The 26,410-nt window shown below is 46.6% G+C and overlaps 1 protein-coding gene and 1 pseudogene across 3 annotated transcripts in view; both read right to left on the reverse strand.

Annotated features, from left to right (window-relative positions):
- WWOX (WW domain containing oxidoreductase) overlaps positions 1–26,410 on the reverse strand; it is a 918,103-nt gene that overhangs the window by 183,151 nt on the left and 708,542 nt on the right. The gene's annotated exons all lie outside the window — the stretch shown is intronic.
- On the reverse strand, positions 7,578–8,538 carry LOC311583645 (large ribosomal subunit protein eL18-like; annotated as a pseudogene). Its single transcript has one exon. The product of its transcript is annotated as a large ribosomal subunit protein eL18-like (transcript).

Consider the following 26,410-nt stretch of genomic DNA (forward strand, 5'->3'; position numbering starts at 1 on the left):
GTCACCGATGTTTGAGCCTCGAATTTGTTGCTTGGTCATGATTCCAGAAGAGCTCACAGACAAGGAGGAAGAAAACACTGAGCTAACTCCAGAGAAGATGAGAGAGTTATTGGGGGTGAGCAGAGACCAGGTGCATTCCCCAGCACAGCCTGACTCTAGATCAGGGCCCACAAGGATGGGCAATCTGGCTTTATTTGAAGTGAGAGATTTCCACTCTCACTCCCATGCAAAGATGCCAGAAAAAAATCCTCCCCCAAAGCCTGAGCTGAAGTGTCCGTCCCCTCTGTTCCCCCATAGGCACACAGCACACAGTGATTCTGAGCCCAGGGGGTTCAAGACAGGAGAGGGTCTGAAACAAGAGACAGGGCAAAGAGTGTTGTACAGAAGGCTGCTGGTGTGTTTTGGTGTCTGCCTTGAGCAGGGCTTACAGAATGGCTGAGTCCGGCACTGACTAGGGAAGAGACTCTCTGTGGAGCAGGGGTGAAAGGATCTAAAGGAAAGGGCAGCTGGAGTTCAACACATGCTGTGTTCCTCAGTGCTGGCTTACCTCCAGGGAAGGAAAGGCACTGTTGAGCCAACCTAACCTAGCCCCCCCTTGTCCCAGACCCATCCTCACATCCCTTCTGTGTCCCGTTGAGCTGTGAATGAAATTAAGCTTCAACACTCTTTCCCACTGCACCCTGCGTCCTCCCTCCCCACCCAACTGGACCCATGCCTTACTTTCTTTTTCCTGTCCTTATGATCAAATACCCTGACAAAAGGAACTTAAGAGAGAAAAGACGGATTTGGGTCAAAATTTCAGATTCCCTTCCATCATGGCAGGGGAGTCAAGATGGCAAGAGCTTAAAGCTGTTGGTCACGTTCCATGCCCAGTCAGAAGAGAACAAGGAATGCATGCATCCACTCAGCCCTTCTCCTATGCAGCAGTCCAGGATTCAAGTCAGAGAGTGGTGATGCCTAAAGTGGGCAGGTCTTCCCCGATCATCATAAGATAACCACCCCCATAGGTATGCTCATAGGCCCATCTCTCAGGTCATTGGTTCCAGCCCTATCAACTTACCAACTAATACTGTCACAATCTAGGACCGAACCTACCTCATCAGATAGCACAGCCACTGTCCACTGGAAGAGGTAGACAGATGTCCCTTACCCCTCAGGCAGACCCACTGGGTAAAGAGTAAATGAGTATCTTCTGTGTGCACAGTGGTCCTCTTAGCTTACCCAAGTTTGCCATAGGTTGATTTTTTTTCTCTTAGCCTGAGCTATGTTCTAGCTGGATGCTTAGAACTCACGGGCGGTATGGGCTGGATAGAGAGTCCCATGGAAAAGTTTCTCTCTCTGCCTGGATAGCACTTCAGACTGTGATGTCATTCGGAAATGGGGTCTTTGTGATATAATCAGTTGAGATGAGATAAGGTTATTATGTCAAAAGACTGCAGCTCCTGATCCCGACACACAGGCTTATGGAGTATAGCTTAAGGTCTGAAGCGCATGGATGGTCAGGAAAGGCTAAACAGTCCTTGCCCAGACGAAGGTGGAATCTGCTCCAGAACTTTCCATGAAAGTACGGCTTAGGTTACTTCTCTCAACTGCAGCATGTAGCCTCTAAGTCTATGAAAGAATACCGCGTGCTGTGTTGAGTCGCCTAGTACATGACCCTGTGTTGTGGCAGCCACAGGACACTCAGTACCTGCCACCGTCCTACCAGCTCCTGGCTGTTCCCGGGACCTGGCTCCCAGGGTAGGCAGTGAGTGGGTCTAAGGAAGGGTGGGTTCCAGCTCTACCCAGTGAGCAGCAAGGAGCCGTGGTCTTTGAGCTGGGCATGGCTTAGGAAAGCAGAGAACGAGGTGATAGAGTATTCAACGCCAAGGATGGGCAATGGCAACAGCAAGGCGGCCCTTGTCCTCGCTGAGCTCTCCGACCCCTCCCAGGGTCAGATGGAAAACAAAGGGCAGTTTGTACTGCTTCTCCTCCAATACCCCTTAACTTTGATGAAATCTAAGTGATTGTGAAACAGCAATTCTTTTATGAAATCCAAGGCGGGGGTAGGGAGGTGGTGTGGGGGTGTGGAGGGGGAGCCTTAACATCCACAAAGGGCAAAACTAAGCTGTGAAATTAAACCCCTCCCCAATATAAATAATAAATTCTCTCATTGGTGCCCAGCGCCAGCCAACGTAAGGAAAACCTGAGTCCCCGCTGAGCCTTTTTATTACTTGAGGTATATGGAGTCTCTAATTTAGGGCTAAATATAAAACTAAAGCACACACAGCTGGACTTTCAAGTACTTTCAAAGCACATTTAATACCTTCCCGGCGAAACTTCCAAAATCCAAGCACTCCTCACTTTGCAGCAGTATAAACAGAAGTCGGGTGGATCTAACTCAATGTATGGGATTCAAATGGATATTTAAGAGGGGTGGGGAACACACAGGCTGAGGGCCCGCAGCCATCAGAACAGAACGCTGACCCACGCTCACCCGCACATGGCATCCTTTGCCTTGTGAGCTCTAATAGAAACCAGTAGAGCCTGGTGTTAGGGGAAGGTGGCCGCATGGGGAAAATGCCAAGGAGGGCTGCCTTTAACCACAGCTTTGTCTGTCCCTACGTGCTTTTCAGCGCTGTTCCTACACCCCTGGGCCAATGGAAAATGAGAAAGAGTTGAGTTGCACTGGCAGACATGAATGGATTCTCTGTTACCCCGGGAATTCTTGAAGAGGAATCCAGGGTACTGGTTTATGAATTTGTATGGCCTGACACTTTAACTGATCTGCTAATGAGCCCCAAAGTCTCAGACTTCTGTGTGCTAATGGTGGTTTTAAGTAAATGCTATGTTATAATAGAGATATTAAGTGTTGTTCAATTGGCTCTTGCATGGAAGGCATGGCCCCAATATAATACCCAGGGGTGGAGATTTGGAAAATGATCGGATCAATAATGGCTCCAGCCTAATCATTGGTTTAGTTCATTGATAGATTCTTATTTTGACAATATTATGGGGAGGCACAGAAGCTAGATTAGATTGCTTTGGGCGAGACATATAGATACTAGGGCACATGACTTTGAAGGACACACCTTGTCTCTGACCCCATCTTAGCACTCCCTGCCTTGTTGCTTCCTGGCCTCCCTAAAGTGAGCAGCTCCACTCCTCCATTTCCTGATCCCAAGACGGCAGCTAAAAGCTAACTGACACATTCTGGGATAGCACGGGGAACAAATGAAACAAAACTGGAGTCCTTGTCTCTTGGAATTGTCTGCTACGGAGAGATGGGTGACGAAGGGCACAGCCACACAGGGAGCCACAAAATGAAGCCAAAGGCTCTTCAGTATGCTTCTAACTAGGAAGTAGAGTCTCTGTGCCCTGCATTTTATGCCAGAGTGCGCGGGGTGACTAACGGAATAGAATAAGGCAAAAAGTGTCTCTTACGGTGAGTGGAAGTGACATTCCGTGATGTTCATGGTCAGGTCAGAGAGAAGACCTTGCCATCTCAACTATCATAAGATTCAACCTCTCTGAGACCACCATGCAGGAGCCCCACTGAGCCACTCACTCTGCCCTTCCACATAAGACACTGGATAAATGAGGAAAGTAACCGTAGGCTAGCCCATCCAACAGTCACCCGGTGATCTTCACCCATGACCAACAGCTTGAGAGATGAGACAAGACAAGCGATATCCAAAAAGTTTGATCCTGCCCCACCCCAAAATGATGGGATTTAATAAAACAGTGGGTTTTTTTTTTCCTGCAAGCAGAACGTGGGGCACTTTGTCACTCGGGGACAGATAAATGACAGGGGCTAGGCCGAAGTGATGATGGGATAAAATGAAACCGTATACACTACACTCCCAGCACAGAGCTGGCTCTCAGCGGATGTCAGATCACGTCCCATTCCTTGTGACAATAGACTTTGATTGCCTTTCAGTTTCACTGCCTATTTTTATACCGTGCGACACTAAATCATAAATTACAAGCAGCTTAGCAGCCTCTGGTTCTTACCAAGCACTCTGGGTTTTATTGGGCTCTCAAAGTTAGAGAAAGGCACACATGGAAATCAGAGCGGCTCCTCTCCTGTCCTCTGAGGGCTCGGAAAGGAAGTTCTTTCGGCAGAAAGTCCTAGGTGCTGAATGTTCTGAGAGCCTCCACCCCGTGGCAGGCACACCATGGTGAATCGGGGACTTTCTGCCGGGAAGTCTGCAAGCGGGTTTTTCTGAGCAGTATTGGTTTTCCTATCTAACCGGCACTGATTTGTGAGCTGCAATGTATTCCTGCATGAAGCAGGGATGGGGCAGCCTTCCTTGGCAAAGTCTCGCCATGAAGTTATTTCTCAGATCCGCATCTAGAATTGGTTGTATAACTTGGCGATTGCCAGGAAGCATTTGGGAGCCAGATGGGCCTGGGCACGAAACCTGCCTCTCTTCCTTCCAGATGGAGAGAACTTGGGGGCAGTTTTTGTACTGCTTTAAAAAAAAACCCTCAGTTTACACCTTTGAGAAATGGGAATAAACACAGTGCCTTCTGATAGTGCCCTTGTTTTCATCACTGGAGTCTGCCCTGGTGAAGGCTGCTGGATTTGGCACATGAAAACAGAAGACGCCTGGTGAAATCAGAATTTCAGATACACAAGGAATAGCATGGTATGTGCTGAACACTCCGGAAGCACAGTGACCCGACTCTGAACATGTTTGTTACATTTCATAAAACAAAATTCCACTGCTTTCTTACACTGTCCTCTGCCAGCAAGAGTATCATCATTGGTGTTTACCACGAAGACCAGTCTCTCATCGTCTGCATGGAAGACACCGCTAAACACCCAAGAGCTGATTCAACGCAAGCTCAGGTCTCTGTTTTCTCAGATTCAATGCAAACCCCTGTCTTCTCTCTCCCCTCCTCCAGCCTGCAGCCTAATTCTGAAATCCCGGTAATGAGCATTAGTTGGGAGGAGGCTCTGGAAAAGCTGGGGAAGTTTCTCCAGAGCCCCACTGCTGCGGTGGTTATATAACCAGCTCCCTCCAGCAGCATCGTGAGGCTCGCAACGGAGAAGCTTCCATTTGTACCCTCTCCAACCTCCTCCAGTGCAGCTCATCCCCTCCTTCCACATCCTCTCCCCTTCTCTCTCTTCATGCCTGAGGTCTGGCTTGACTGGAAGCCACAGCCCCCCCCCCCGACACACACACCACTCGCTCCTTTTTTTTTTTCCACGTAATATACTGCAGTTTATTACATAAGTGATTTATTGCATGCGTCTTAATGTATAAGGGGCAAAAGTTGTTTAAAATAAATCCAACTGAGAGGATAATCTCTGTGGGCAAAATGTACTTGGACTTAATTTCTCTACTGGGTATTATACACTATATAATTGCCTTAAACAGAAGCTGCACACACAAATTTAGCTTGGCACCGATATCTGGCTACACAGAACACTCAAGTTACACGCTGGGTTTTGCTACAAATCCTTTGCTCCCCCGGAAGAACCTCAACAGTATCCCTTAAAGAAATATTCAGCCTGACTCTCCTGCTGAGCTTGGGGGTGGGTAGGAGAGCAGCTCCTTGTAGCTTGGATGGAAGGGGCGGGGAGGAGGCCTTTGTCTTGGGAGAGAGGGCAAGGCTGCCAGATTGTCTCCAGGCAGCTCTGGTTCCTGGGATTCTGCGGCTCCCTTGCTGGCCCTGGACATGGGATATGCACTTAATTAAAGTTGATGGTTGCTTGCCCTTCTTTCTCCTACAGATTAATTAATTAATGTATTCATTGACTCCTTCATGCATTTATTCATTCTACAAATACTCTCTGAGCTGCTCTTGGGCCCTTGGATAGTGGGAGGTCCTGGGAATATCAGAGTGAGTCATACATTGTTCCTGACCAAACTTAATGGGAAGACAGGCGGTGATTAAGGTGTCCTGCCTCACACAAGTGTGGCAGGACAGCCAATGCCAGTGCCAAGAATCATAGGTACATGGTACTCTGGGGGCCTGAAGAAGACTGAAAAGAGTTTCAAGAGAGTGGCTTTTATCGAGTGTATTGGCCAGCCATTGCTGCTATAACAAATAAGTCCAAACTTAGACACGTAAAGCAACTCTACTTCTTTTATTTATGGAGATCAGAAGTCTAAATTTATCCTTAAATCCATGTATATCGAGAAAGCTGGTTCCTCCTAGAAGGCATAAGGAAAAAGTTGGCTCATGACGTTCTTCACTTCTAGAACTCACTGGCCTGTCTCAGCCTGTGCCCCTCCCTCCATCTGCAGAGCTGAAAGTTGCCACCAAATCCTTTGCCTGAACAATTCCCTGTGATTGTTGACATCTCTGTTGCCCTTCATAGGAAACTGGTAATAACAATGGGCCCAGAAGGCCATCAGGGATGCTCTCCAAAGCTGAAGGTCAGCTGCTGAGCAATCTGTTACATCTGTAACTTCAATTCCCTGTTTGCTATGTAACTTAAGACATTCACGGGATCTGGGCGTTGTGACATGGACTTTTTGAGGAGCCGTTATTCTGAATGCCACCGATAGGAGCTAAAGGGTTAGGAGCAAGACAGGGAATATCACAGGCAAAAGCAGGGCACGGTGTTGGTGACGACTTGTTGAGAAACGCCTGGGAGCCTAGCCAATGGGGTTGATGAAGTGAGCAGAGAGCAGACCCTGGAGAGTCAGGTCAGCCATAGGAAAGGTCCCTGTCTTGTTCCAAAGCCAGAAGAAGCAACGCAACCCATTTTAATATTGCAGTTGAGGGGTAAGACACTCGGCTTTCCTAAGTCTGTCCAATGACAGATGTCACTGCTTTGTTGTGCTGTAAGGGAGGGAAAGGTGCTGCCGATCAAGATTTGGCATATGAAGTAGAGGCAAGAGGATCACAGGTTAGAGGATAGCCTGGGCTACATAGTGAAATCCTCTCTTACAAAGTAAAGGCCAGCTCATTGCTCTTCTCATGACTGTGAGCTAAAACAAGAAGCAACATAAGGAGGGAGGGTCCAATTTCACTCACAGTTTAAGTCCATTATGGCACGGAAGCCATGTCAGCACAAATGTGAAGGGGGGGGGCACATTGCGTCACCAGTCAGGAAGCAGAGAGAGATGAAGCCTGCTACGCAGTTTTGTTTGTTTGTTTGTTTTGTTTTTTGCTTGTTTGTTTTGGTAAGCCTGGGGCTGCAGCCCATGAAGTGATGCTATCCATATTTAGGGTGCAGCCTCCCACGTTAGTAATCTAGTCTAGATCCTCCACCATGGACATGCTTAGAAATTTGTCTCCTAGGTGATTCTAGAGACTATCAGATTGACAGTTTTTGTCAACCACACAGCTGGGGATGTAGCTCAGTGGTAGGATGCTTGCCCAGCACAGACACGGCTCTGGTTTTAGTCCCTGCACAGACAAAAACAAAACAAAACAAAAAACCAGAAAGAAAGAAAGAAAGAAAGAAAGAAAGAAAGAAAGAAAGAAAGAAAGAAAGAAAAGATGCTTTTATATTACTTAACATTTGTACTTTATACCTATCTCAATATCTCTTTTAGACTGAGAACTTAGGTTTTGCTACAGATAGTTCTTATGCATACAGTAAAAATATAAGTGAAAATAGGAGTGTGGAGAAAGTGATTATGGCATTCCTAAAATTTCTCCACCTTCAACATCCTCTATCCCCAGAATAACTGCATCTCTGAATCATCAAAGCCCAAGTGTCTGCAGGCATGGTTTTATTTTAATTTTTTTATTTACTTTTTAAAAAACTATTGGGAGCCACGGAGATGTGTTCTGTCTTCCTTCCTTCCTTCCTTCCTTCCTTTCTTTCTTTCTTTCTTTCTTTCTTTCTTTCTTTCTTTCTTTTAAACATCCAAAGCTTTTTAATAACAGTAAGATCCAGGGTTAGTTCTTGTAGCCTCTGCTGGCCCTTCGGCCTCTGGCACGCTCGAATTTCCGGCCCTTGGAGCAGACATAGGGTTTGTTGTGGCTGTGTGGGGTCCCTGGGGCCTTGCCAAAATGGTGGTACACTTCTCAGCCCTTCCTAGGACCAGACAGGAGCACGGTGCCTCGGCCTTTGGTAGACTCCAGGGCCAGCTGGTTGAAGGTGAGGATCTTACCCCCAGCCTTGAGGATGTGACTGCAGGCCAGGCTGCTCACCCGCAGTGCACACACCTTCAGCTTGGGCACTTCCGGGATCCTCACATCATCTGTGACTGTCCCCACAACCACAGTGGTTTTGTTTTCTTGGCCAAGAAGCTTCATCTTTTGGATCATTCATGTCAGAGATAGAGAAGGCCGGTTAGTACGACTCATGAATAGCCTCTTCAGCACAACCTGATTGAAGGTGGAGTTGGTGTGCCTGACCAGAAACCTGTACAGCTTTCCTAGCGGCCACAGGTAAATATCCTGCCTCTTGGGCTCCTTGCGCTGAACCTTTCGGTCCTTGTTGTGACGAATGTCAACACCCATGATGGCGCCTCCTGCTCGGCCAGGTCCAGAAACGTGGTCTTTCTTAGAATAAGAATTTTGCAAATATGTGAGGCCAGCGAATTTTTGACTATCACTTCCAGAATCAAAGGCCCCAGCCCATAGAACTTTTCATACTAAGGGGTCTAAGTTGATATTCCAGTGACCGCTTAGCTCCTAGGAGGCTGAAGATGCTGAAATCATTCTTCTTGGACTTAAACTATTGCTACTCATCCTACAAGTTTCCTGGCAGGGCCTTTGCCTATTTTCATAATGCACAGACTAGGGCTAAGATTGCCATCATCCCTGCCTGGCTAAGGATGACTTCCAGAAATGTTCACATTTCAGAGATGCCAATGGGGAAGGGTTTCAAAGATGCATCTGAAGGTTAAAGGTCTGACAGATGTGTTCCAAAAGTCATTCCATCCCATCCAAGACTCCGAACACTGAAGTCAAATAACAACTTCGTTACTTATTCTTTCTGAGTATTGTGATGGCCACATCGCTGCATTCACCAAAGTCAGCTAATTCTTTGCCAAAATTCTAGGTGGAAGTGATGATGATGATGATGATGTTATCAATATCATACCTACTGTACATACTGAGAAACTGTGGCTTGACTACATCTACAAACTTGTCCAACATCAGGTCACCAGGTAGAAGAACCCAGACGTGAACTCAGAATAGATACTGATATGGTCGCGCATTCTTCTTTTTCCTTTCTGTCTGTGTTAATTCTTCTTTGCCTTTAAACTCTTAGAGTCCCAAGTTTCTCCCCCAAAACATGTATGGGTCACCAGCTGTGTAGATGGCAGGCTCTGTTCTGGGCCCCAGGAAAGAAATGTAAAAAATAAGCAAGCAAACAAACAACAACAACAACAACAAAATGACAATTTCACTAAAGACGAATTCTAAAGTAGAAAGCACAGGCTAGCCCATAGGACAAAAGAGGGCAAACGTGCACTTCAAGCATATTTGGAGGTATAGGCAGTAGCAGAAAAACCCCTGTTCTACTCATATGGTGCAATTTTTCTTCAAGAATTCTGGAGGCTCCACATCCGCCTGCGAAACGTTCAGACATTCCCAGGAACGGAGCGTGAAATCTGCATAGAAAATCTATTCCGGTCCCCAGCCCATTTTCAGTTGGCCTTTACAGTTGCTATCCTCCCTTAAGTCTGCCCGAGCATCATCTTCTAGGGTAACAACAGAGGGGAAGGAATGAGTACACATCCAGCATACATTTGGCTTCTTGGTGTGATTAATAACATAGGTTTATACAAGTCGGTGTCACACACACATGCCCACAAGCATGCATGCATGCATACTATTTTTAGGTTAAAATTAAGAAGGAAAAAAATGTGAAAGAGTTCAAAGGCGATAAAATTAGTGTGTGTGTGTGTGTGTGTGTGTGTGAGAGAGAGAGAGAGAGAGAGAGAGAGAGAGAGAGAGAGAGAGAGAGAGAGAGAGAGGATTGACTACCATGCATGAGACCTTGGATTCTATTCACAGCCCCCAACTAGATAAAAAAAAAACACAAAAATCTAGAGTTGAAATCTCAGGGTAGCTGAGAACACAAGGCTCTATAGAGATACTGGTGGATCTGATTTTTTTTAAAAAATCTGTAGGCTGTCACTAGGATGAGGATTAAAATCCACTCCGTAGGTCTCTTTGACTAGCTATATACACATAACAGGTACATAGTCATGAAGCTGATACCAGGGTGGGTTTTTAAGAGAGAGTTTTATGTATGAAAGTTCTTCCTAGGAACATTCATTTTAGAAGCATTTAACATTTTACTTTAGTTGGTTTTAGCGGCCTGCTGCCGAGGCATCCTTTCCAGCCTCCTCCCCCACCTCCTCCTCCGCCTCCTCAGCATAGCAGGAGCCCCTCACCACAAGCTCACAAGCCACTTGAACATATGTCTACATGGAGGAGCATTAGATTGTTAAAGCAGATGGTGGAATGCTTCGGAATCTGACAGCCTGCTCTGACGGCACTATCAGCAGACAGGGCTTGCCAGGGATGCGCATTTCAGCGAGGAGCTGCCAGGGAGAACAGATCTTTGCTTCGCCCTCCAAGGTACAGAGAGGAGCTTGTGTTTGAAAACAAGCAAAATGTGCAGTCTCTCTCTCTCTCTTTTTTTTTTTTTCAACAGCAAATGAGGATGCGGCTCGGCAGCATTTATGGCACATGTGTTGTAGGATGGGGAAATAGTTTGTGAGCCGTGATTCTATAAACGGTACCGACTTGGGGTGTTTCCCATCAGAGGCAGGTGGGAAGTAGCGGGGGAGGCAGACAGGAAAACTGCAACATGGCCTGTTTCGGAGGACTACGGGCTTTCCTTCTCCGTATTCGTTTGTGTTTCCCAAACTGTCTCCACACATTTGGAGGACACCATCTCATAATGCCCCTTGCCCTGTAAAGGCATGGTGAGAGAGAAGAGCCAGGGATTCAGGCTGCTTGTCCATGGGTCCGGCTTTAGGCTAAACACTTCAGCCATGCATCTGCCTATTGCAACTCATTCAGACCACTTTGCACAAGTTGGGGGTCAAGTATAAAGAAAAATTGAGCCAAACTAGGTGAGCCTGGCAGGAGACAGAACTGTGACCCAGAGCAGAGCAGAGGCTTCTCTGTTCTGCCAGCTGCTTTATGAGGTAGTAGAAATAACCTCCACAAAGCAGAATCCACCTTCCGTGGTGCACTCGGCTGCTGCAAAGGAGCCTGGCTCGGTTCTGCTGTTTTCAAGGTTATCTCATCCTCGATATTTCCAAATGCAGATTCTATGCAAGGAAGATGAGGCTCGGTTTAAAAAAAGAAGAAGAAGAAGAAGAAGAAGAAGAAGAAGAAGAAGAAGAAGAAGAAGAAGAAGAAGAAGAAGAAGAAGAAGAAGAAGAAGAAAAGAAAAAGAAAAAAATCTACGTCTGAGATGACTTCCATAGAAGGATTTGCATTTTGCCAAAATAACTTTTGAGATCTGGCTTTTTGAGTCACCCTCTTCCTCCTGAGAAGTGAAAACATCCTCCCTTTGCCAGCCGAGGTTTAACTCCATGCTGGCTTCCACCTCCCTTCCAGATGCAGAAATACCCTTAATAAAGTATCAGAGCCGTCACAGGCACACGGATGCAAAAATCACTCTGAAATGGCCCCATTTGAGGTCGCACCATCTACAAAAATCTATGGCTGGCATTTTCTAATCCCCTTAGGCCACCATGGGTGGGTCTCCTTTACACTGGCAATGGTGCCCCCTCTCAATTTGCATTTAAAAGACAGTAAATTGCAGGGTCCATAAACATTTTTATAGTGATTTATTGACAACTAGACCGTCACTGGTGTTCTTCACACTTAGCCAGGCCTGAGAATCAAATGCTGGCTGTGTGTGCCATCTCTCTGTCCCCATCGCCCCTGTGAGGACAAGCCACTCTGCAAGGCATTTTTCCTTCTCCAGTTTCCTCATCCCCCGTTCCTCACTCCCTTCTCCTCAACCCACCCCCAAACCGCTCTGCCTTCTTTTCATGGCACTAGATAACCATATTTATCTTGTAGTTCTAAAAGAAGTACATTTTCAGCCCCCAAGTCCCAACTTTCAACTCTGGACTTTTCAAAAGAGCTCCGCTTTTACCAACTGGCACAGTGGACAGCCATTCTTTATCACGGCTGAGGAAAAAGGAGAAAGAAAGAAAAAGGAAGCAATGACAGGAAGGAAAGGAAAGGAAAGAGTGAGCAAAGTACAAAATGAGGAGCTTTCTTTTCTTCTTCCCAGTCTGTGCCCTGCCCACTGGAAAGTGCTCCCCACACATCTGCCACAATGGTAGGCTAGGCAGGAAAGTGGGTAGACACAGCCAGGGACCCTTGTCCTCTGCTAAACCCTCAGAGACAGGACCAGGCACCTGCAGTAGAGCCTGCGATTTGGAAATAATGCGAGCCAAGTGGATCTCAGGTCGGAAAGCATTTGTGCTACTTCTCAGGCAGCTAAGTCACAAAAGGAGGTGCAGAGCCAAGATGCACTGTTTATCTAAGGGCACAGCGGACGCCTTGGCATCCTTCACCCTCTTTTACTGGGTGGGTGGAGGGGGGCACCAGGAAGCTTTCTGAGTACATTGTGCAGTAAGGAAAAGGAGAGGGGCCGAAGAAAAGAAAAAGCTCTGCACCTCATCTGCCCTTCCAGTGTCCAGAAGGGAGTATTTCTTTCCATCTTTTTCACATTATAATAATGGCTTTTCGGCTTCTGAAAGGAGTCCCAGTATAAGCGCAAATGTTGCATGACCACGGAGAAACCCCGGTCTTTGTCGCACCAGTGAAAGTCCTTCTCTGCCTGCGTCTCCCTGCCATTAACTGAGATGAAATGAGTTTTTCCCCCTTTTGATTCCGCCCCCCACTGCCTATTACAGTGTGACGCGATTGGGCTTCCGGGCCCATTATTTCATGGAGGGTTCTTTTATTCTGGTTTGGGAGTTCGCGCCTGCAAGGTTATCTGCACACAAAGCAACGCCTCACTCTGCGCATTCATTTTTTTTTTCTCCTTTCTGAAATCTGATCTCAGCGATGCAAGCAAGAGCACTGGCCTCGTGTTTGTCAGATAAGTAGCTAGGTGCCGGAGTCGTAATTTTTGTGACTTCAGTCAGGGCTCCCTGTTAAAATATGTCAACTGATAAAAATGTAGACTTTATACACACACACACACACACACACACACACACACACACACACACACACACACATATAACCTTTGTATTAAAAGTGCTGTCCTATCTCAAAAAAACTTATGCCCCCCCCCCTCCCTGGGGGAGGCACTTCCTCATATTCGGATGTCCGTTTCTGAATGGGGCTGCCAGTCAGGGGCCACCTTTCAGCTCGCTGGGAGGGAAGAACAAGAGGCTGATGGGAAGGATGGACAGAGCGCAGCTTGTCTGAAAAGGCTCTGAGGAGCCCCCCACCTCCTGCACTTTACCCTGCATCATTAGGAAACACTTCCCAATCATACCAGGCAAATAAATCAAGTCCAAAGCGGGGATCTGTTTTGAGCAGAGTCGAAGAATTTCAGGACCAATGTCTAGAGGTCACCATAGTGCCACCACCCCATATTCTCAGGGACAGGGCCAAGCTGCCAGCTCGCTCAGGAGACAGTGCTTGACTGTTGGCACGTGAGAAGCAGTCAAATACAACTTCAGTAATGTCTGTGTCCATCAGACATGAGAGGAACACAAGAGGCCAGCTGGCTCCACTGTGGACTTTGGGCTGCTGGCAGGTTCTTATGCCGTCAAAGCCATCCCCGCCCTGGGGAAGAGCCACCTCGCACCACACTGGCAAGCGTGTTATATGAATATTAACAGGAGGCACATTGCTGGAAGCCCCTGTGTGTTTCTCTCCCCACTGGTGGCAGCCGCACAAAGCCACTGGTGACAAAACTAAGAGGCACAGGCTCACTCAGGAGCCGAGTGCCAAGGCGAGCAGGGAGCAAGGTCCTGTCCCCATCCCTGTTGGAGGGCCCGTACACCCAGGCCTGCAGCTGATAACACTGTAATAGTCCTCCTTTGAGACGCGCGGTTCCCGCCTACTGATTAGTCATTTATCACACCTGGCAGCATGGCCGAACTATAATTACTCTTCTCTTATCCTACGGCACTGTCATGTCCAAGAGGAGAGGTGCGGCAGAGTCCCCAGTTAATGACACATTACCCTCTTGACAAGCACTTAAAGGTTTTATTGTAAATATTCAAGATATAAAACATCCGAGATTCCCTTTTTAATTATAAAAAGCAATTTCATGGCCTCCCTTCCCCAACACCCCCCCCAACCCCACACCTCCCTAAATAGTAAAGTTTCCGCCTCCCTTATCCTCTGCTTACCGCAAACAAACTGATGTCCCTTTGTCACGTAAACTCATTGCTACAAGTTAACTCGGTATCTCTACGCAATTATCAGACATATTGCCTATGAAATTGGTAATTTAAACACACATCACATTTCCACAAAAGTTAAATTTCCGCCCCGAAAGAAGGGGAAAATGTGCATTTATATGAAAAATTATATATGAAAAAAAAAAGCCTAAAACGCAGCATAAATAGTCTGGTTTTCCTCATTGGAAAGTGAAGGGGTGGGGAGTCATGGCATCATTTTTATTTTTATTTTTTAAAGATAAGCCTCTAACTGAAGTAAAAATTATATGCATATATTTTTTATAAACTAAAAAATTGGAAATTTTTGGGTCGTTAAACCCTGATTGCCTACTTATAAGGTTTGGGGAGAAAGCCAATGTAGCAGCCAGCCATGCCCAGGGCTATTTCTGTAGCTAAAGGAGAGTGCGGCAGAAACTTCCCTTGGGGAGAGAGGGCCCTGGCAGGCTGCTCCATCTTGCACCTTCCTGCTAGTATTTATGAGGCCATCTTTCTGTTGAGCCAACCCTCGGTTAGCTTTCTGGCTACCATGGACCAGCTTCCATCCAGGGATTAGGACAGAAGGATAGGAAGGGGTAGGGAACAAATGGTAATTAAATCTTTCTTCTGACAGAGGAAAATTAAATGTGCTCATCAACTTGCGCACACACACACACACACACACACACACACACACACACACACACAGAGTTCCCAAGTGTTCCTATTGCTTTAGGCTATGACTGTGGACAGAGATGCAGGGATGGAGGTCTGCTAGGTTCTATGTGTTTAAGGCTGTGGTACTTTGACTGTTGAGCTGTATGAACAATGACAAAAAGCTCCTGGAGCATGCAATCCTTAAGTTTAGGATCCAGGAAGGTGCAGCGAAGTAAGAGGGCATGGAGTGCTCTCTCTCCCCTCCCGCTCCCTCTCTTTCCCACAAACCATTAGGGTTGGCCCCTCTGCTCAGACTGGCTTCTCATGCACTCCTCACCTGATAGTCGCCCGCATATTTTGAAGTTCAAGAGCATTCCCATCCCAGAAAAGGGAAAGTCTTTGGTCAAAGGCCCATGGGATGTTGAAGATCTGCCTAGGGCTAGGAATCAGAACTCCCAGCAGCTTCAGGAAATGCAGACCAGCAAGACTCACAAAGTCAAAGAGCAGCCAACCCAAGTGTAAACTGTGGCATCAACCCCTTCTGACACTAGCTTGTGTGTGTGTGTGTGTGTGTGTGTGTGTGTGTGTGTGTGTGTGTGTGTAGTGGGGGAGGAGGTCGACCTTCACTTTTAGGGAAGAGGGGAAATGGACAAGAAGAGCAGGCAGATAATAAAAGTGCCAGGAAGGTACACAGAAAAGCCTCAGCCCTTGCACAAAGACCTTAAAACTGGACACCATGAGGGCTGTGGTGGGCTACTGTCACTGCAAAGAACACTACACTGAGGACAAGGGAGCTGGCCTTGCAGGAAACAGAGAGAGCAAAGGTGTGTAAGAGCAAGAATACCAACATCTTCCAAATCGAGGGCCAGCACCCACAGTCTTTGCTCACTGTGGAGATCTCAATAAAAGATGGGCCTTTTTACCACTCAGTCATCAATATCTAACATGCTCAGGGCACCTGAGTTTCAGGGGAAAGAAAACCCTTCAAGGTAAGGATGATGCTAGTATTATTAGCCTAGGGGGTCTAGAATCATCTGGAGGCAGCGGGTAACACTCTTCCATGGGCTGGGAATCCCTGATCAGAATTAAAAGGAGAAAGCAAGTCACTCTGTTTTCCGTTGACGTGTCTGCCCCAACTGCTTCCTCACCTTACAGGCACTGTGCCCTTAACCTGTGAGACAAAATAAATAAACGGTCCCTTCTTCAAGTTACTTTCGTTAGGTATTGTGTCCCTGCAATGAGACAAGCAATGGGTTACATTATGTGCACACACATGCAAATGTACACACACACACACACACACACACACACAAGCATCCACTAAGGAGTACTGAAAGGACTGTCATTATTATGTAAGAACAATGAAAGGTTTTGGGGCCCCATGTGAACATGTCCATGTTCGTGAGGTCCCATGTGGTGACAGGAGGGCAGGCAGACATGACCATTACAGCTGAAGTCTGCAGAATGCTCCCAGGAATGAGGCCATGTGTTCATCCCATTGGAGGGACCCAAGATCTCAAGCTTGCTGGATTTTCTTGCCACCACTCAGGGGTGCTGACCCACAGTTTACAGTTTGCAGAGAAGGAAACTGAGGCTGTACGAGGAGGAAGAAGAGGGTAGGTGGAGGATCCTTGCTTTGAGACAGGCTCTTTAATCCATATCTACTACCTTACATCACGAGAAGTGGCAGGGATGGAAGTCAAGCCAAGACATTGCTTAGACAGTGGTTAGGACTCTTCCGACTTTCTCTATGACTTTGGCTTCAATCATCACCACGACCTCACCCAGCACCACCTCCCTTCACTTTTCCATCACTAAAGTCTCCTCTTTGGGAATCTAGTTGAGGGCTGCAAGTTTTTGCTTGTCCCCCCAGAGCACCCTTCTCTGTTCAAAGTCACTTTAGAAATCTAACAAAATAGCCAAGCTGTAAACATGTCGTCCTGCCCAGGTTTCTGGTCTAGAGACAAGCTCCCTCTGGAGATGTATCTCTCTTATTCAGAGTGACACCTCCGTCTTTTAAGAGAAAACCACTCACATGGTATTTGTCTTCTGTTTTTGTTGGTTTGTTTGGCTGGCGTCAACCCCACACTTGTTTGTTTAATAGATGCCAAGTGAACATAGAGAAAATGGTCCAGAAAGACTTCAGCAGAGGTACATTGAGATTATAGAGGAATCCTGGGCTGTGCCACCAAGTGGTCCTTCCTTTTCTCTTTCTTCCTCTTTCCCTCTCTTTCTTCTCACCTTTCTCTTCCATCTCTCTCTCTCTCTCTCTCTCTCTCTGTCTCTCTCTCTCTTTCTCTCCCCCCTTCCTCCTCCTTTCTTCTTTGTATATTTTTCTTTCATTTCATTTTTGCAGCATTCTGGCCTGCTCACTGAAGTGTCTTACAACTTGGGTGGTGCCAGAATTCCACTGGGGCTTTTGGGGCTCCCCGGTATTAACAAAGAGCCGTTGTCAGTGTGATGTGCAGGTTTGTGTTGATAAAATGCAAGCCACTGAGTCTGCAATAACACAGCTGTGGACCTTTAGTGTCTCAGGATTCTAGAAATCCACCGGAGCTAAACCTTGACTGCGTGCCCAGAACCAGGTCGTCCAGAGGCCCATGGAGGGGTGCCATGGGGCCCATGGCTGAGAACCAACGTGCAATGAGGCTTCATGGGAAGAAGGGGCAAGTGGATGGATGCACTTGGTCTGAGCTCTCTTTCCTCTCAGCATCTCAACTTCTCCTCCACACACCTGCTGCCTCAGCCTCCCTTTTGGGCAGCTTCCTGATTGCAAGTGGTTTCTGTCAGAAGCCCAACTCTGTGGTACCTCTCAGTTTCATTGCTTATCTCTAACTGGTGATCTTTCTCTTTGTTTCTTGTTTCAGTTTCTCTGTGAGAGGTAAACACACTGTCCTCACACTTGACAAAGGATGGAGCCACACTATAGCTGTGGGCAAGGAGCCCCATTCAGGCAACAGGTGAGGGCCAGGTGGCCCAGGGACAGCCACGGGGCTGCTGTGGTGGTGTGGTGCAGGGCTTCCCAATGGCACTGGGGTCACTTTATTTCAGGGATCCAGGGAAGCAGAGGACACTATGATGGACATATGTGGAGCATAAAGTATCTGGCTTATGACTGAACCCAGACAACTAAAATCAAGGCCTTCAGGTGTAAGTAGCATTTTTTGAGACACAGAAACAATAAAGATGGACACTGCCGGGCAATACGGAACGTCTCTCCGTTTGTTATAAACGTGAAAGAGATAAAGGGGGTCCAGTATCTACCGAAGCCCAAGCATCCTGATAATTCTGCTAACTTGGGTTCCCTAGAGGTCATCACTGGTTCTACAGGTTGGGTGGGTCCTAGAATCATTGTGCTTGCTGCAACTGCTTCCTGTCTCCATCTTTCAAGTCTCCTTGGGGCTTGATAATGGTTCAAAATGAAATCCTTTCACCACACTTGGAAAGAAACAGGTGCATCTGCCTTGTCCGGTTCCTTTGAGACAACAATAAAGTGGTACCCTTGGATCAGCACTCTGCTCTTGCAATGGGTACCAAAGTGCAGCTGAGGGATGACAAGCAAGGAGGAGGTCACAGAGAGGCCTCTCTTTCTCTTTCGGAAGAAACTACCCCAATTGCTACGCTGGAATCTAGCATTTTCCTAACCATCTACTCTTCATCCTTGGGTCCCCTGCTCCATGCCTAAGACAGCTGGCTAACAGGAACACCAGCGTCAACGATTCCCTCTCAACAGGAGTGGTAGTGAGTGTTGTTTATCCCCCCCACCCCCACCCCCCGGAACATCCTGGTGAGAGAGGGTATCAAGGACAGTAAACTGAGCCTCTCAAGCAAAAGTTGCAGCCCCTTGGTGGCCCTCTCTGGCTAACAGCCCTCAACTTCCTGAAGAATCTGATACAGACACTTCTTGGTCAAGTTCAGGACAGATACCTCATCCCCTTCCTGGAAAAATCACTTCCTTTTATCATTTCTCTACACCCTAACTTGACCTTCACAAACATTCTCTTTATTACTAAGCTGCCCTCGGCTTCCCATGTATAGTCTCTTGCCTGTTGGAACTGCCAGAGAGGGAACTTAGGAAAGGCAAGATGTAGCCTCTGGCCTCACCATCACCTTGCTCCAAGCATCAGACCTCCATGGTGCTGCACTCACTGTTTAAACAGGGGGAAATCCTGCTGGAAATTTTTAGAAAGTACAAGTGTAAAAAAGTTGGATGGTCCTAGCTGCCCACAAGGGAGAGGGCAGCAGAGTCTGAGCCCGCACTCCGTACATCTCTCTAGAGCACAAAATGAATTCGCCTTACTTCGTCTCTGGTAGTGCAGACCCAGTCGTACACAGAACTAAAGACTTATGCAATGCCAAGGGTGGGGTAGGGGGAGGGGGAGGGAAACATCATGAAACATGAGGGACAACGCAAAAAAGTCCTTGAAGAAGTCTTTTGCACTCGTCCCCAGCCCACATGTTTTATAGGACAGTCTAAACTTTCAGTAAAACAAAGGATTTAAAAAATGAGGCACCCTCGATTTTATAACCCATTTATCTCATCCCTTTCAAGGTTTGCTTGAGAAAGCGGACGAAGTAATCGGCAAGGGTTCCAGAGTGACCACGCTGAAAAAGCATGACTTTGCTGTGTGTGTGTGTGTGTGTGTGTGTGTGTGTGTTGCTGTGTGTCTTCCTCAAATAATCTCCTAAAGAATTTGTGAGCCAAAGTCTCTCTCGGAACCTGGAGCTCACTGATTGGGTAGACTGGCTGCCCAGAGAGCCCAGGGATACCCCTGCCTCTGCCTGCGCAGAAGCCCTGGGATCCCAGACTCCTGCTGCTGAGTGAAGCTTCTCACATGGGTCTGGAGATCCGAACTCAGGTCTTCATGTTTGCACAGCAAACACTTCACCAAGTGAGCCACCTTTCTGATCTCTTACACAGCATCTTTGGGGCTGGAAAGATGTCTCAGTGTATAAGAGCTCTTGCTCTATATGCAGGGAAACCTGGCCCTGACTCCCCACAACCCATGTAAAAGAGCCACACATGCATATAACCTCAGTGTTGGGAGGTGGAGATAGCAGGATCGCTGAGGCTTAGGTACTGGCCTAGCCTCAGATTCTATGAAACTTGATCCCTAAATATAAGGTGAAAAGCAATTGAAGAAGACACCCAACCTTGACCTCTGGCCTCCACATGCACATGTGCACATGTGTACACGAACCCACCCATATAAGAACACATAAGCACACACAACAGAGTAGTACTTTAAACTCTCCTATAATGACAGAAAGGGACAGTGTGCCATTTTCAGCATGTACAACAGCCCTGAGTTCTCAGGGTCCTGTATTAGTGTCTGGAGTCACATCCATGCTTGAAAGAGAAGGGAAATGCCCCATGGCTTAGTGATGTTGGCCATGGTACTGGACAAAGACATCGAGTTCCTGGTCCACGTGGCCTTCTACTTTGTATTCTCGCTATCTAGGAGTCATTTATACAAAACCGTAAGAAAATCCACCAAATAGTAAAATCAGCAGAGCCCCAACTTATTTAGGGAACCATGGGCCCACAGTGTAAAAAGAGCAACTAGCTCGTGTCTTAACTAATTGTTCTTGAGATACACAAGGGGTATAACAGAGATGTGCCTTTCAAAACTACACTTGTCCAAGCCCCTCTACCTGCAGCTTCTTGTAAAATAGATTTAACTTATTTTGTAAGTTTCTCTATCATCTCATGTTGAAAACTGCAAGTGTCTTGCATATGTAAAAATATCAACATTTGACTCATCTCACTTAGAGAAATGCTGACAAAGCCAGGAGGAGGAGGAGGAGGAGGAGGAGGGAGGTAGTGCTCCCGTCCCTGAGCCTGCCCCCAGATGATCTTGACATCCTCCCTCCCCCAACCCCACCCCACCCCCGTGCTCCCATGCGATGTAGAACAGGCCTGCATTACACATCCTTGTGACCCTGAGATGTCTTGCAAATCCACTCGGCAAGGAGAACTGGAGGTCAGCGTGATGCATTGTGGGCTGTGAGCCATGACCCCTTGACACAACATCACATTCCTGGTCCAGTCAAGGTCTTTGTCTCCTCTAAGAGATCCTGGCTGATTGAACAGGGGATGCAGTCAGTCGGAACGCTGGCACCGGCTGTAACTTCTGCACTCCAGCTGGAGAGAGCAGTCAGCATTCTGAGGGGAGGGTCCTGGGAAATCAGTTACTCCTGTTCTGAGTTCAGTCTACCCCTGACGGGGGCGATCTGGACCAGCTCTGATATCAAGTGCTTAGTGGCACGGGGCTCCTGACATGGCTATTAGCCCTGTGGTTGCTGACAAGCCACATCTGAGACAATGCTACACAGGTGCCCCGTGTGCTGGTGACACAGACTTACGGGCTCAACTGTTTTCCTCTTTCCTGACATAATGGGCTGTGACAGAGTGACAGAGCAGAGTGTTTGCATTTGTGTCCGTAAAAACCCTTGAGGAAATGGAGATCTCTTCAGAATTTAATGCTGGGAGAGATCACATGTGGATGTTGGGCTGCAGCTAAAGTTGCTGCCAAAACGGTCACAGAACCTGGAACCGCACACCAGAGCACAGCTTCTGAGACATAGTGATGGGGGAGAGAGGACAGAAACTTGGTGACCTCTGAACCTGAGCTAAGGATGCTTCTTTTCACTCAAATGTCAGTCAGCATCTTCTTATATTGTTAAACAAAATTCCACATCAGAACCCTAACGAGCCAACAGTAAAATGTAGAAATCCTTACCTTTGCCCAGGCCCGTTACCCGTTTGCCTTATCTTTCTCCTTTCTATTTCATGTTCGCTCGCTACTCCAAACGCCAGGGATTGACCCTCAGATGTGACTGCAGAAATCACAGAAATTGGGCCAGTAACATCCGACCATCTCCAAGTGAGGGATAAGATAAGAGAAAAGAAGAATTTGCACACCCTCTTTGTTCAGAGATTAACCCCCTAAGGGCTAGTTTGTGTGGTGTTAAGTAAACCAACCAACGGAGATGAGATGGGCATGGTGCTACCTGCCTGTAAACCCAGAGCTCAGAGGCAAATGACAGGAAGATCAAAACAAGTTCCAGGCTGACCTGAGCTGCATAGAGAGTCCCAGGCCAGCCGGAGCTAAATAGTGAGACCTTGTCTCAAAAGAAAACAAAGCTACAAGGCAAGCAAACACTGGGCGAGATAGAAACACAGACTTGGCTGAGCAGAAATAGGCAATGTCATTCTGATTCTCGGCCTAGGATTATCACACGGGGCAGTTGCTAACAAAGAATGCTGGGCATGCCCAGTGGGCTGTCTGTCTTTATAAAGTTTTGTCAATATACACTACATCCATTCATTGACATATTGTCTGCAGCAGGCTTTTGTACTACTACAGCAGAGCTAAGTAATTGCAATAGAGATCGTATAATAAACTATGCCAATATTAACTACCTGGATCTTAATTTTTTAAATGTTCACAGATTTCCTGATATGGAGGGTACTTGGTATGGGTTGAAGCAGTGCACAGATAGACTTTTAACTGCTGGAGAAGTCCCAGTGAATTCCAAGGCACACAATGATTTTGGTGAGTATGGATCAAGGGCAGGGGTCATTTGATCACACTGGACTTAGACATGAAATGCAATCTTAAATGGTAGATCCAGGTATGGTGCTAGCGCTGGAACCTCAGCACGCAAAAGGCTGAGGCCGGAGAACAACGAGTTTGAGGCCAGCCTGAAGAAATGAGGCCAACTCCATCTTAAAAAAAGAAATAGGAAGAGGAATAGAGACTGGAGGAGAAGGAAGAGGAAGAGGAGGAAGAAGGGGAGGAAGAGAAGGAGGGAAAGGATGGAGAGGAGGGTGAAGAAAAGGAAGAGGGAGAGGAGAAAGTGGGAAAGAGGAGGAGAAGAGAAAAGCGAAGAGAGAGGAAGAAGGGGAAGAAGAAGAGGAGGAGGGGAACCCTTTACTAATTTTGTTTTTCCATATTTGATTAGACAGTGGCACCAAAAACAACAGAAAAATATCGAAGTCAGAGGTGTTATCAAGGACCTAAGGGAGAGCTCATCCATACAGTAATGCAATGATTCAGCTCCATCCACAATTGAGTAACGTGATCTTGCAGAGCTTGGGGCAAGCTGGCCACTGAGTCATAGAAACATGCAGAGAACCCAGTTTGTCTGACCCTACACTGCTACCTTCTCCATCCACAGTTTAACGTTCTCTCCTATGCCGAAAAGGAATGCGCATGACACACACTCAGTCCCCATTGATAAACACACAGTATCATCCACTTCCTGGGATGGCGACCCTAGTAGATAAGAATTGATGCTTGACTTAGGAAAGGGTACCATGGAAGGAAACCGAAGGTAGACTGAGGAAAGCCTGGTTCCAGGCTCTCTTTCTTTCTCAGCTTGAAATTTGTCCCTAGATCCATGCCCATCCTCCATCCAAAGACTTCCTAGTGATTAAAGGGGTAAATGGTTTGGGTATTTAAAGTCTAACTGTCTGCTCTTTTTGATTCTGTGATTTTGTGAGGGCTTTTGTGAGGGCTTAGTAGCACAGCTTAATTCTTCTGTGTCAAGAGGTTCTAGCATGCCTGCGGCAATCCATAGCAAGGGAAGGTAAGTCCACATCAACATCATAAGCAGGCAAAAGACACTACAATAAATATTTCACAAATAAAAACAAAAGAATACTTCATGCTGCCTCCAAAAGAGAACCCATGGTCCCAATTACCACTCTCCGATTACAAATGGCTTTTCGTGTAATCTTCTCAGGCTAATTTTATTAGTTCGGACACTGCTCACAATATCACCACAGAGAACCCAAATTCTGCTTAAGCTAATTTAGCCAAAACAGGAAGAAGAGAGAGGCTCAGGAAATGGTACTCATTTGGTGGCTACAATATATATCAGAAGAGAACATTCTGGAAGCCAGTATTTGCGAATGCAAACTTCTTTAGGGTTTGGATTCAAAAGCACTCGTTTTTGTGACTAAACACACACACATATTTGAGGAACTTGGTCTAAAATATTAAGTCTTTCTGCACCAGAGATGTTAGTCCTAGCCTCCCTTTCTGCCTTGGTTCTGTCAGGAAGCCATGGAGCATACATCCACAGTGCCTAGCTAACCGTGTAATTGAGAACTCCCTACACTCTTCACTGTGGGAATCTGTCAGCGAAAGTCTAAGGGTACACACACGCCGCTATGAAAATGAACTTACACAAATCTGTCTGTGGATCAGGAGGGGTTGGGAATGCAAGCCGACATTTTGCTACTTAATTGGCTGGGGCTGGCTTACCAGTGCACATGTGTGTTTGGGCGCTGCCGTGCTGTATTATATGACTCTTCTTGACAGACCTATTTAGTGAGAAGGAGGTGTCTTCCCCCTCCCTCCCCCCACCCCAGATAATTGCTCAAAATCACGCTTTCAAAGTCAGAGTGATTCAAACTTGCCTGTCTGTATTTTGCAAACACACTCGGAAGGAATGCAAATATACTCTATTCGATGCACAAGAAGTTTGGGTATGCTTTTCGTTTTTTTTTTTTTTCTTTCTCCCCTTCCTTGAGCAATGAAGAAGAAATTCAAATCCCCCAGAGTTCAGCCCATCCCTAGGTTTACATGGTCCAAATCTTTCAGAGAATGTTTTAACCCCAGTGCAAGCCCAGCAGCCTCTCTAAGAGCTACTGAAACAGACCCCAGCAGTCAAACTACTGGGGACCCTAGATGTCCTTTTATGAAGTAACTTGTTAGACATTAGTAGGCTTAGGCTATTGAGGAGAGAGCCCTCCCCTACTCCTATGTCCTTGGCAACACACACTACTACTAAGGTACCCCAACATATCCCTCTACCCCTTTTCTGTGTCTGACCCTGCTCATTCCAATCTACTGAGTCTGATTAATGCTGCCTGTTGGAGTGTTGACTGATTTTATTGGCTTGTGCAGATGACCACAGCTGCTGTGAGTTCCTGAATACAACAGCCATGGTCTGTCCCAAAGACAGCACTTGGCAGCCCCCATCCCATCCTCTGGCTTGCACATTCTTTCCATCCCCTTTGAGTGGCATGTTAGTTTGAAAAGAAAGAGCTGAGCACCCTTGCCCTTTGTCCTTGGTAACACTAGCAGAACAAAACCTGCAGCACCCATATCCTCAGAATGTTTAAAGGGGTCTTTTCCTTCTCTTTTGGATGACACCTGGCAGAGAGGATGGAGAAAGGGCTTTGAGATCAGTCCATCTTCATGTTTTCCCTAAAAAACTGACCCATCAGCCCCATAGGTCAGGAACCACATCCTATATATGAAAAGGACACTGCTACAGATGCACCTGACACTCGGTGTAGAAATCATCTGGACCACGGTAGGCACTATGTGGCCAGCAGCCTGCTTTGTCCTTGATTCCCTTGACTGTGCTCTCAAAGACCTCTGTTATCATCTTGTTTTCTCCTTGTAGTTTCAAATATCCATGTAGTAACCCCAAAATGGTTGGTGTGTGCATTGGCAAGCACAGAAATATTCTAAGAAGAGAGCTGGAAGATTAGGAAGAAGCCATTGAAGGTCCCTGACAAAACCAGGTTACCACGATGACCCACATAGACTTTAGATGTCAGCAAAGTTCTGAAGAGCAGGGACCTCACAGTTAGGATTCGTCTCAATACCAAGACACAGGAAGAGGTTTAATGAGGATTCCAAGGTCTATAAAACGCTATGGTTCAACACCAAAAAGTAGCCCCATGACAACGAACTGTTTAGCACAGATCTGTACATGCAAGAATCAAAATGCAGGGCCAATCCTAGGATTTCACAAGAGTCCAGTTTGTTATCATGAAGGAATACAAAGGTCTGTGTATGGGGTGGCCCTTGTCTATACACGGAGTCAGATCCTAGAGAATTAAAGAATTACATAATCTCTTACAAACTATAGAGGAATTTCAGGACTGTCCCAACCTACTTCTCCTTTTCAAGTAGGGAAACTCAGTCCCACAAAAAAAATATTTCTTCAAACAGCTGCAATTTTAGTCATTAAACCAAGTCTATTATTTTCTTTGAAAGATGAAAATATGTAGATCCAGCATCTCTTTCAAGGTCAAGATGTTGAACCTGGGATGAAATGCTAAGTGTGGTTCCTACAAGGGACACCTGGCCACGTCATCATTCTCACAAACAGGAGCCTGAGATAGAAGTTAGTTTTTATTTTTAAGTACATTGTAAAGACTAAATAAATAAACTATGCATATTTTAACTGGTTTGATTGCCAGCCAGTCAATTTAACTATCTGCAGCACAAGTAATCGTGAAAATTGAGGGTTGCCTATATGTTGCCAATACAAGTGGTATCTTACAGGCTTCCTTAGAGCCAAGAGGACTGAAACCATTCTAGGAACACGTTGGAAGTGGAAGAGTTAATGGGGAATAGAGAAATAAAAACTGTGATGGATAGGCTATGGATAGCACATGGCCAAATGGAGCTAATGTGACCTAGTGCATGATAAAGTGT

Source organism: Acomys minous, assembly GCF_964271855.1.
Source record: "Acomys minous genome assembly, chromosome: 14".
Lineage (NCBI taxonomy): Eukaryota > Metazoa > Chordata > Mammalia > Rodentia > Muridae > Acomys > Acomys minous.